Here is an 11,433-nt window from a genome sequence, read left to right as displayed (position 1 = left end):
TTCCTTCGGGCGTGGGATTCTGTGTCCTTGGCTAACCTCTCCCCCTCTTCCCTAGCCCATCTCCAAGGGCTGTTTTCTTCTGCTGTTTTGCTTCCTTCTTTGGAGGCTTCGGCTATGCGTGTGTTGGGTCTCCTCAGTCTTGCCTCCCACGTCCTCTCCAGGCCTCTTTCCACTGTGGCTCTTGGGGACTGCCTCTTCCGTCTGTCAGTAACAGGCACAGAGTGAGGAAAGGGAGGCCATCCTTAAAACCAGGGCTAATGGCAGGGGCAACATGTTTTCTCCACGGATGGGTTGATTAGTTCACTTACTGTTCTTTTCCCTTGGGTTATTAGAGCAGCTACCCTTGACTTCAAATCTCTCTCTCTCTCTCTCTCTCTCTCTCTCTCTCTCTCTCTCTCTCTCTCCACTATAATTCCTCCTAGTTATTCAGAAGACTTCAACAAGCCCTATAGCATACACACAGCCCGGAGTTGCTGATTCATTAGGAAAATTGGGGGAAGAGGAAGAAAAGGGAAGAGTGGCCTTCTTTGTGCAGAGCCCCAGAAGGGAGCTCAACCCAGGCCCGGGTGAGAGGCACTGGCGAGGCACTTGTGAAACAGTGCCAGCAAACACCCCGGAAGGCGACGGACTCCACTTCCAGGTCATTGTTTGGGTCCCTTCTCTCTCCCCGAGAGGCACAGGCCCTGATCACCAGAGGCGTGGACGCATCCCGTAGGTAGCGAGGATTCGTAGGTGTGATCACTTGAGGTAGAGGAGAGGAGCCCTGGATGCCAACAAGAAAGAGAGTTGGTATTGCTTACAAAAATAAAAAGGTCACATTTTTGAGCCCCTTTTCAGAAATTCTTCCCTGTGACCCTCTCAAAGACCCTGTGAAGAAACTCAGGTTTAGAAAAGTCAAATGATTTGCTCAGAAAAATTCAGCTAAAATGTATTGAAAGTAGATTAGAATTCCACTGCACATCTGAAAGGTCTCCGCTCACAGCTCAGCCAGCCATTCCCCACCAGAGGCTGCCGACACCAAGAAACCCCCTGAAACATTCTCTCAGGCATGAAGCCTCCCTTGTCCAGCGTCTCCACGAGGCTCGCCGGCTTCATCTCAACCAGGGCCTTGCAGCCTCGAGGATCCGAGGGTGAAGAAGAAGGACTGGGGTGTCTGGACACTCCCGCCTCTGAGCTTCCAGCCCCCGGGTTGTCTGCGATCTCGGGACACCGTGGCTCCCGCCCTTCCCACACGACCCCTGAACAGCTGTGGGAGATTCCACGGCGCGAGGAAGCTGGAGCCCAGAGACCCTCCTACTTTCTCCTCCTCTGCAAAACCCTTGCAAAACTTCAGAAGACTTGAGCTCACCTCTGCTCAGAGTGGAAGGAAACTTTGAAGGAAGCCATAGAAGAGAAACGGGAGCCGACGCAGCTGTGCACCCTCTGCACCCAGTTGCAGCCCTCCTTACCCTCCATGATGAGTAGGAGCATCTCACCCTAGAGGCCAGCAAACTGAGGGTCAGTGGGGAAGAAGAGCCTGCCTGTGATCAAAGGCTCTTCAGTAGTAAAGTCCCACTCGGCTCTGGGTCTCCCTGGGCCATGCATTTGCCTCTGAGCAGGTAAGAAGTGTCTCTAGTGGACCAAGCAAAAGACCCTCCCCTCAAAAATGCCTCCATCTCTGATGAGGCACTTACCAGAAGCCAAATCCAGGACAGCCATCTTGTGGACTGTGTCCTTCTGCTCCTTGGAGGGTGGAATGGAAAAACGTCACACAAGAGTCCCACGCCTTCCCTGTGCCTGTCTCTGTGTCTCTGTCTGCCTCGCTGTCTCTCAAGTCTTCTCTCACCACCTCCACCCACCCCAGACCATAGGGTTGTCCCCATGGTGCCCAGGCAGAAACATTCTCCAAGGTCCAGGGATGGCACTGTAATTTGGCGTGCAAGAAGGAAAACAATTTTGGACTCAGGGTCAAACTACGGTTTCTAATCCGGCAGCTGCAAAGCAGGAGAGGTATTGGTGATTGGTGCCTAAGTCACACCATTCGGAACTCTGAGGACAGGGGCTCTGATTATTTATCCCCATTTAAACCCAACCAAGTAACTCGTCTTGTTATCTACCATGCCTCCAGGCCCAGCACACCGTCTGGCGTGTGAGACAGTCCACGTGTAATTAAAATGGTGCATATAGGTAGTGATGGGCTTCCCCCGAGAGGCGGCCGAGTCTGCAGACCCCAGGGCACTGCAGAGCTGGCCCTAAGACACAGGTGCCAACTCAGTCACACTGCTCTTGATCCGCTTTCCCCTCCAGTTCCAATTTTCAAGAGGATTGATGCCTCACCACAGATTTCCCTAAAATGTCACAAAAAGGGAATGATAATAAAGCTTACTTCGCCTATCTATCCTATTTTGATGTAATCCAAAACATCACATTTCCCCAAATATAAAACCTCTGCCAAAGACCCAGGATGTAGGTGATGGCTTGTCTTTATTAAATACATGCTGACTGTCTTAAAAGGCATCAACTCGTTAGACCAAGATGAGCTCTCTTCTTGCTGCCCAAGTGGCCCAGCCTGTACTGCTGCCTCGAGAGCCTACTTGGGCCTCCACTGCCCCCTGCTGCCGGGGCACAAGCTCGTCAGTTCCTCCTGGGTCCTTCCCAGCCAGCCTTCAGGAGAGACACCAGCCCTGGCCCACTGGATTGCACCTGTGGGAGACCTAAAGCAGCAAAGCCTTGCTCAGGTTCCTGAGCCACAGAAATATGGAAACAATCAAGGTGTTGTTTTAAGTGCCAAGTTTGTGGCAATGTGTGGAACCGCGGAGGATGGCTTCTCCCTGTGGAGAACCCCTCTCCCCAGACACCGGCTGTACTTCCTAGGGCTTCCATCCCGAAGGACCCAAACTGGCTGCCTTGGAAGTTTCTTGTCTCACAGACCTGAGGCCAGAAGTCCAAAATCAGTATGTTGGCAGAGTCCTGCTCACTTTGAAAGCACAGAGAGGTGGTTTCCTCTCACTTCTCGCCCTTTGGGGGTCTCTTCCACCTGCGCCCCTTGACAAACAACCATGCTGCTCTCGTCTCTGCTTCTGTTGCCCCAGGCTTCTCCCTGGGCTCCTGTTTTCAAGGTTCTCTTCTTAGAAGGACACAGGCATACTGGATTGGGGTCCCACCCTACTCCCATCTGACCCCATCGCAATTTAACTAATTCCTTCTGCACTGACCCTATTTTGAAACAAAACTACATTCAGAAAGGCTGAGGGTGAAAGACTTACACATAATTGTTTTCTGGGGGGAGGACAGTGAAAAGCTCAACTCATTCATTCCCTAGACCCAGGATGCTTTTAACTTGCATGCTGCCATATTCTGCATTAAACCAGCTTTATCTGTTTTGATCACAATCTCTTCACGGAGGGTAAGGGCCTGTGCTATTCCTGACCCCCATGTGACTGATTACATAGGAAATGAAAGTCGGAGGTTTCTGGGACATCCATCACCTTAACATTTAGCCAGCGCCCTGAAAGCCCACTGGTGCTCCACCGCCGAGTACATGCTTCTGCCGGACACCTTTGGAACATTTCCAGTTGACGTGGGCATTGCTTGGGGGAAGAAGTGGCAGAGCAGAAGGATGTTTCTTTTTACCACTATCGTGAGTCCTGGAAGACCCAGGGAGTCCAGGGTGCAGCAGATGACAAGAAGTTTAAGAAGAAATGGAAAGCTCCATGAGTCTCCAGATAAGTGTTTCGTAATGGCAAGAAGACCTTGCGCTTAGGCCTTATGCTCCAGTTTATGTGGATATGTCCTTCCTAGCAGCGGGCCTTTACCCAGCGGGCACCCAGGATGTGCCGGGGACCCCACCTCTGTAACAAGGTCGGGCTGCAGAGCAGCGCAGGCAGCTGTGGCGCTGGGTGGAATCACCACCTCCACGTGCAGCAGAGCCAGCCGAGCCCACTGAGCCCACACACCGAGTGGTTCCGCACCAGGTCGCCCCCAGAGGCCTCACAGGCCGTTGGTCTGATGGGTGACCTAGCACCCTTTTCCCGTTCTATACTACCCAGAGGAAGAACGAGAGAAGGCGCGTTTGTGGGAAAGGGGTCAGAGGAAGGATAGTGCCAGCCACGAGGGGGGACAGGGCCGCGGATTCACAGGATGAAGCAGGCCCAGGGGCACCGGAGGGCCACCCATTCCCCTCCCCTTCTCTGCCCGCGAGGCTCAGAAGTGAGTATGGGAGACGTCTCAGGAGTGTGAAGCCCCGCTGAGCACCAGCAGCCTGAAGATTCCGATTAAAGACAAGAAGCCAGAGCAGAGCAGGAGTCAGGCAGCACGCCCACCACACCAGAACCCCAAAATGTTGCTGGCCAGGCCAGCACCCTGGGGCTTGAGTCAGCTCAGGAGGGGCCTCGGTTGTTGGGTTGTGAAGAGGCCGTCCCCAAACAAACACTGTGCTTTCTCCGAGCGCTGAAGTCCCCAGGGGGGCAGCACATTTGGAAAGACCTGGGGAGGACCTGCCAGGTCCACAGGCTGTAGGTGGCGAGCCCTTTGGCCATTGGGACGCTGGGTCTTTCCTCTGACCTTGCCCTCAGTAGCCCATGAGCCGGGACAGCCCTTCAGCTTTGGCGGGCTGGGCTCTGGTTCTTGTGTAAGGAGAGATGTGTCCAAGGTGAGGGTGCCACACTGACACCCTGGCGCGAACCAGCCACCCACCATGACGGAAGCCACGAGGTCCGCAGCAACTCCAGAGTGCAGGCGCAGGGGGCCTGAGGCTTCAGGGAGTCTCTGGTCCTCTCAGCTCTGGCCTCGGCCGTGGGCCCGCTTCATCTCCAGCCTCGTAGCGGGAGGAGAGGCCTGAGAGCAAGACGGCGTGCGCAGGAGCCTCCAGCAGCCCTTCCTTGCCTGCCCCTGGCCTGAAGGAGGCAGGGCCCATTTCTGAACCAGTCGCTGGTCTGCCCACCAGGGCTCGAGCGCACAGGAAGGGAGGGCGAAGACTCTGATCTTGCCTGCAGGAGGCCTCGCAGGGTTCCTCCAACGTGGAAGAGCCAACAGGCTTTATGAAATAACAAAACCAGATAAAGCCTGGACAGAGCCGGGAAACCAAAAGCAAAGGTTTGGGGTTTTTTTTGTTGTTGTTGTTGTTGTTTTGTTTTTTTTTTTTTAAAGAAACTTAATTTTAGATAATTAAGCTAAATTGTTTCTGGGTTGTCTGGTGACCCCATGTACAACTTCAGGGCCAATGTTGGCTCTTCACCAACTTCAAAGAGACGTTCTGTGTGAACTGTCCCCCGTCCCGGGGGAGCACCCCACACAGGCCTCCCCCCCACGTGGTGCTGAGACCTCCCTAAAGAGGAGTTCCCGGCATGGACGTGCAGACAGGCAGGTGGAGAGCTGCTGCGTCTGCCCCGTGTTCCCAGCGTGCAAACACGTGTCGTCCAGGGCTCGTGTACGTACCCGTGTGTGTGTGCTGTGTGTTTCTTTAACTCAGAGTCAAGGAGCATCACTCAATAGTTACTGGCCAAAGTAGTGCTGGAGCTTTAATTCGACAGTGCTCATCAACTGCCTTCTCGATGACACTCGGTAAGTCACTTTCAGACTCTTAGAATTGCACACTCTTCTTATAAGCTCATGCCAGGCAGTGATCACATTTGTGCCTCAGCAGGATGGCTGGTGAGATAATAATTCTATGATTTCTTTCATTGTTTCTAATTATAACCTTGTGTATCAAAATAGCAGTTTGTATGACAATCAAGTGTTTTATGCTTGATGAGAAAAGATGGGACAGACCCCTGCCACACTGGTGTTTGCTCAGTGCAATTATTACCTTCGTGATGATTATTTTGGCAAGGTCTTCACTTAGATACCATCTTGAAGCCAAGTGATTCGATGTCCAGATGATGTGGTTCAGATGCAGTTGCTTCAGTACTTAGAAATGGACGCGCAGATGGCCTCCAAATGGGCCATTTGAGCATCGACAGGAGGAGGGGATCTCAGAAAGGCTGGACTCTATCCCACTATCCTTGTTGCCCAGAATATGTCACCAAGTTTAAGTGACACTCAAGCATTCCCAAGGAGCAAATAATTAGACGTTAGTGAAATATGAGTTGAGGCCCAGATGCTCTAGCTCTGAGGGACAGAGTTCACCGACCTTTCTCTGCTGCCTTCTCCAGAACAAAGGCGCCCAGACTCCCCAGGCCCCCAGGAAGGCCGGCAGCCCCAGCCTTTATTCTATTAAACAGCAAAGAACAGGAGCCAATGGACCCAAAGCATTTCTGTTCCAAGTGCTTCAGGATGGTTTGTTCTGACTCGGGATTTACTTTCAGGGTTGAGACCCATAAAAGAAAAGTCACAGAGACACACATTTTTAATCCATGTCTGGCACCAAAATCGAGGAACGTGAGCTATAGCCGTGATGACAATATGTCAAAAAGGTGACCAGACGGCCTAAGCGCCGGTTCGCGCCTGATTCTCGGAGTTCGTTTCCTGAGTGTCGCGGGCCGGATGCCTGCGATGGCTGAGTGGAAGTGAGTCACAGAGTGATCACGTCTTGCACCAACTAGTATAAAATAACATTTACAGGAATTGCAGGTTTCGAGTGAAGGGCTTCCTGCACACCTACCTGTCATTTGTCATGCTCCATGCCAAAATGAGGGTGTGTCCTTTGTCCCAGTAATTCACCTCTAGGAAATCTTCCTAAGCAAATGACTCGACACTCAAGACGTAAGTTCAGGTGTACTCAGCTCCTTATTATTCATCGTAGCTCAAAGGCAAAACATCAGGAGTTTGCAAGGCCTGCTCAAGTGCAGGGCAGGTGCTGTCTTAGGAAGGTCTCCTCGTTAAGGCATCAGTTTCCCAGGACTGCGGGAACAAAACACCACCCCCTGGGCACTTCCGGGCCTGCCTCACTGATGTCAGAATGCATGCCTGTGACAGGATGGGACTTCCAAGAAGACGGTGGGTGAAGAGCTCCTGCCACTGCCTTAGAAGCAGAATTCTCAAAGGAAACGAAGAAGAGCCCGTGGCCTGAGACCCAGAACTCAGACCTCTGGCATGACAGCCACCTTGCCAAGTGTCAGAAGGAGGGAGGCTTCTGAGGAGATGGTGAAGCGTGCTCCTTGGAGGGAGGAGCCCAGCCCTGGGGAGAAGGGCAGGAGAGGCCAGTGCCTGGGAGAAAGGATCAGGGACCATCTGAAGTCACTGATTCCGAGGGCTCGTGTCTGATCGGCAACTGAGGAGAGAATGCATGGGGCCTGGGGTCCAACTACCTCCAGGAGGTTGAGAAGACAAGGGAAGAGATGTCCAAGGGCTTTGGAGGCAGGGACAGGAGAGGGCTGCTCTGGGGGACTGGCCTGTCCAGTGTTTCTAGGGACAAAAGACACGTGGGCGTTTTCCAGGACCCCACAAGGTCAGCAGGGAGCAAACCAGTGTATTCACCTGCTAGGGCCACCATGGGGAAGGACCACAAATAGGGCCTGAAAGGACAGATGGATTTTTCTGTCACAGTTCTTGAGGCCAAAAGTGTGGGGTCAGGCGTTGGCAGGGCGGTGTCTCTCCTGGGCCCTGGTGACTCCAGCAGCGCTGGGCATTGCGTGACCTGTGCACCTGTGACTGCAACCTCTGCCTCCAGCCCCACAGCCTTCTTTCTGCCTCTTGTTTTCTTAACTTATGAGGACACGGCTCCTTCCAGGACAGCCGGCACCAGCACACAGTGGGTCTCCTCAGTGAGTCTGGCCTGACCATGTGGAAGCGGGAGACACTTAGAGAAAGACCAAAGTGCTGGAGGTTGGCCTGGGGCTGAGTGAGGAGTCACAGAGACCCTGAAGGACAGGCCTTCGTCCACTCGGGAATCCAAGGAGGAGGGAGCACAGGACAGCCCTGCAGAGCCTGAGAGGCCAGGCCAGGACACGAAGATGCCCAGCCTCCTAAGAGCCGGGCAGGCCCCGTGTCTGCTCACAGTGTGCTGGCACGGAGCCGACGCTCAGGCCCTAGGCCGCTGCCGTCAGGCTCACCTCCCACAGGTGTGAGGCGGGAGAGAAGAGGGCGGCCGCACAGGGGACAGGAGCTCACGTGCGTATGTCGGTGCGCACTAGGCGGGCATGCGTCCAAACACAGCACTATCCTAACGGAAGTCCTGCGTCTGTGGGGTGAATCTAACCAGAGAGCCTGTTGTTACCTGAGCGTGACCAGAGCCAGCCAACCTCGTCATTCCGGGTCGGAGGAGGATCCGCATGAGACTTTAAAGGAAGCACAGACACAATATATGTGTGAGCTCCTGGTTGGTCTTCTTTACTCACTGGTTTTCATGTAATGCTTTCTCTTAGAAAGCGTTTTCCTGAAACTCAGTCCTGCCATCCTGGAAGCCACCAGGGCTGAGAATGGAAGGTTCCTAACTGGCGCATGGTTGGGAGTGGGAGGCGATGACCTCCCTGTCCCCCGAAGCCCCAATGGCGTCCACCTGCAGGACACCCAACAGGAGACGGAGGAGAAAATGGGTAGCCAGGGAAAGAAAGGGGGCAGGCAGAGCGGGCTGAGCGGCGGGCGGGCTCTGCACCGCAGCAGCACGCGGGGCCTGCGCTGGGGAAGCGCAGCAGGCTTGCCCTCCTGCCCAAGAGCGAGACACGGCTTCCAATTTAACCACGACCTGGTACAGAACCTGGCGAAGACGCCCAGCCTGCTCTTCTCTCCACAAGCCCAGGCCTGGCCGCTCACTGAGCCACCCTTAGCAAACACAGCCACCTAGCGCCCTTGGCCCAGCGGCCCACGGCAGCTCCGAGCCACCCAGCCACCGTGCAAAGTGCCTTTGTTTTTCCTGCCCTCCTCCCGCAGGTCATTCAAAGCCATTCCTCCTCAGCCCGGTGCAGAGGAAGACAAGGCTCAGGGGTCCTGTCTGTTCATGAAGTTCGTTTTCCCTTCTGAGGGAGGTTTCATTTGGCTTTTAGGGAGGCCAATTTTCTGTTGAACGGGAGCCAAGGGAGTGTCTATGTGGATATCAAAAGAAAGAAGCCAGGCTCCTGGGCAAAGGACAACCTGGAAGTGCCCCAGCACCTGTCCGTGCCATGAGCCGAAATCCCAGGCTCTCGATTTAGAAAAGAAAAAGCCCACAGGCAAGACCGTGGGTGTTGAGCAGGGTCCTTTGGGGTAAAATAATTCCCATCCCCTGCAGAGTCCCCTGTGCTCTCAGAGGACCAAGGTTGCTGGACTGGCTTAGGGAGCCACCTAATGCGCAGGTACTGTGGGGCAGGGGCTTGCGAGGGGGCCAGGAACTGCTTTGTAAGAAGCAGACCCTGGGGGCCCTCAGGACGTGGCTGCCACCAGCCCCCTCCTTTTTTTTTATTTTTTACCTCTGCAGCTCCAAGGATTCTTTTCTTCTTTAGGGGCAAGGGGGACAGAATGGGAGAGCAGAGGTGGGAACCCTGATTTACCTCTCCCTAGTGATGGGACCAGGTGGTCTCCAAGCCCTCCTCGTTGGTCAGCCTCTACCCGACAAATTCTATGGCATCATGCAGGTAAAGAGCCTGTGTGGCCCGTGGCATCAATAACTGTCAGCTGTTTTGGACGATTTGACTGTGGTAGCTGGGAGGGGGCTGAATAATGCTCTCCCAAGCCCCAGGATGTCCTCCTGCCCATCTGTGATGTGACTATTTTACTGTATTAGTTTGCTAGGACTGCTGTAACAAAAGACCCTAGACGGAGTGGCTTGACAACAGAAATCTGTCCTCTTACAGTTCTGGAGGCTGGGGTCCAACATCAAGGTGTCGGCAGGATCATTCTGGGACCTACCTCCTTGGCTTGTACACGGCGTCTCCTTCCTGCATCTGCCCGAGGTCTTTCCTCCGTGTGTGTCTGGGTCCTGACTTCCTTGTCTTTTAAGGAGGAGAGTGTACACTGGGGCTCACTCTGGGTGTTGTGCAGTCTATGGATTTGGAAAAATACACATGTACGTATCCACAACTGCAGTTATTCAGGACAGCTTCCTGCCTGTCCTCTCTGCACGCGTTAGGGTAGACGGTGTCATTTAAGGCTGGCCCTCTTCATCATCTGTGGGTACAGATTTGCTCATGGTCTTCCTTTATTATCCTTTCAGTGTCCAGGGTTCCGCAGGGATGGTCTCCTGTCTTTTCTGATAGTTGTTTGTGTCATCTCACTGCTGTTCTTAATTAGCCCATAAGATCATCAATGTTATTGATCTTTTCCAAGAACCAGCTTTTGGTCTCATTGATTTTTCCCTGTTAATTTTCTGCACTCAATTTTGTTGATTTAAGCTCTAATCTTTATTATTTCTCTTCTGCTTACTTTGGGTTTAATTTTTTCTTCTTTTCTGGTTTTGGAAGGTGTAAGCTTAGATGATTGATTCTAGATCTTTCTTCTTTTCTTGTGTGAATATATTCAGTGCTATAAAGTTCCCTCGAAGCACTGCTTTCACTGCATCCCGAACCTTTGATAAGTTGTATTTTCATTTTTATTTAGTTAAAAATTTTTTTTCAAAATTTTTTTGAGATTTTTTTTTTCTCTTTAGCCCAGGTGCTATTCAAAAGTATGTTGTTTCATTTCCAAGTGTTTAGGGGATTTTCTAGCTGTCTTTCCGTTGTAGATTTAGAGTTTAGCCCCACTGTGTTCTGAGCGCAGGCACTATATGGTTTCTACTCCTCTAACTTTGCTAAGGTGTCTTTTACAGAGTGTGGTCCACCTTGGTTAAAGCACCATGTGAACTGAGAAGAACACAGAATCTACTCATTAGATGAGGCTGGCTGTGGATGTCACTTATATCCTGTTGAGTGGTGGTGCTGTTGAGTTTAACATGGACTTACTGATTGTCTGCCCGCCACGTGTTGAAGTTTCACAATGTCAGAGTGGACCCATGGAGTCTGGTTCCGTCGTTCTTCCTCTCATAGTCTGATGCTCTACTGCTAGGTGCGTACACACTACAGCCTGTTAGGTCCTCCAGAGATGCACCCTGTTGTCAGGGTGTAATTTCCCTCTTCATCCCTGACCACTTCCCTCGTGCCAAGTCTGCTCCATCTGAAATTAATGCACTCCTCTTGCTTCCTTTTGATTAGTGTCAGCATGTATATCTTTCTCCACATCTTTACTTCTAATCTGTGCACCTGTGCACTTAAAGCAGCATTGTTTTTGTAGACAAGATATAACTAGGTCTTGTTTTTCCATCCACTCTGATAACCTCTGTCTTTTAGTTGGTGTATCCAGACAGCTGGTGTTTAAATTGACTTATGATATGGCTGGATTAATATCTATCATATTTGCTATTATTTTCCGCTTCTTGCCCTTATTCCTTGCTCCTATTTTGTCTTCATACTTTTTCTTACTTTGGTGGTTTTGATTGGACATGTTATATAATTCTATTTGCTGCTCACCTCAAAGCCAGAAAGCAAAAGATAGGGAAAGGAAGGGCCTGGGGTCCCCCTCTCCCTTCCGAGGGCACACTCCCAGTGACCCAAGACCTCCCTGAAGGCC

General features: G+C 52.3%; 1 long non-coding RNA gene across 1 annotated transcript; it reads left to right on the top strand.

The window, feature by feature from the left end:
- Nucleotides 1–8,230: 8,230 nt before the first annotated feature.
- Nucleotides 8,231–10,751, top strand: LOC306656717. Its single transcript, XR_013762621.1, has 3 exons — nt 8,231–9,188; nt 9,687–9,898; nt 10,637–10,751. It is a non-coding gene; the product is annotated as an uncharacterized lncRNA (long non-coding RNA).
- The last annotated feature ends 682 nt before the right edge of the window (nt 10,752–11,433 follow it).

Source organism: Sciurus vulgaris (assembly GCF_902686455.1).
Source record: "Sciurus vulgaris genome assembly, chromosome: 3".
In the NCBI taxonomy this organism is placed as follows: domain Eukaryota; kingdom Metazoa; phylum Chordata; class Mammalia; order Rodentia; family Sciuridae; genus Sciurus; species Sciurus vulgaris.
Note: the sequence above shows the minus strand (reverse complement) of the source record. Positions and strands in the feature narration are given on the sequence as shown.